Source organism: Penaeus monodon, chromosome 33, assembly GCF_015228065.2.
Source record: "Penaeus monodon isolate SGIC_2016 chromosome 33, NSTDA_Pmon_1, whole genome shotgun sequence".
NCBI lineage: Eukaryota > Metazoa > Arthropoda > Malacostraca > Decapoda > Penaeidae > Penaeus > Penaeus monodon.
The window spans coordinates 23,241,845-23,242,341 of NC_051418.1; the positions used below are offsets into that span (position 1 = coordinate 23,241,845).

The following is a 497-nucleotide window of genomic DNA, read 5'->3' on the forward strand; positions in this document are numbered from 1 at the left end:
AAGATCTACTGAAAGAGTTCTATTTGTAAACGCACTTTCGTGAACAACATGGAAACCGCATTCATGAAAGTCATTGCACTGCCGTTCTCCCGCCGGCACCGGAGCGGAGGGACAATTCGACGGAAGCGCCAGGAAGTTGCATCAATTTGCAGTTGCATCCCGAAGCCATTGCAAGAAGGAGAAGAGAAGCTGCGAGGTGGGATGCTGCGCCCCATGCTCCTTCCCCCCCCCCCCTCCCTCCCGCGGCTGTCCGGGTTCCTTCACAACCGCGGAAACGATCGCGTTATGGCGGTGACTTACGGCAGCTCATTTGAATTGCAAATAATTAGTCTGCAAATTGGCAATTGGCCTAATGACGGGGATTATTGGCGATTTGATTATAAGCTCCCGCCGTAAATTGCAGGTGTTTAGCTGGGAGTCCGTCTCGCTCCGCGGTGTCGAGGGCGGGGGGGGGGGGGGAGCGGTGTTGTTTTAACTCTTCGGTTCGTCCGAAATTC

The 497-nt window shown here is 54.3% G+C and overlaps 1 protein-coding gene across 1 annotated transcript in view; it reads left to right on the plus strand.

Moving 5' to 3' along the window:
* Positions 1-497, plus strand: part of LOC119594151 (POU domain, class 2, transcription factor 2-like) — a gene marked incomplete in the record, with an annotated part of 67,768 nt that overhangs the window by 14,152 nt on the left and 53,119 nt on the right.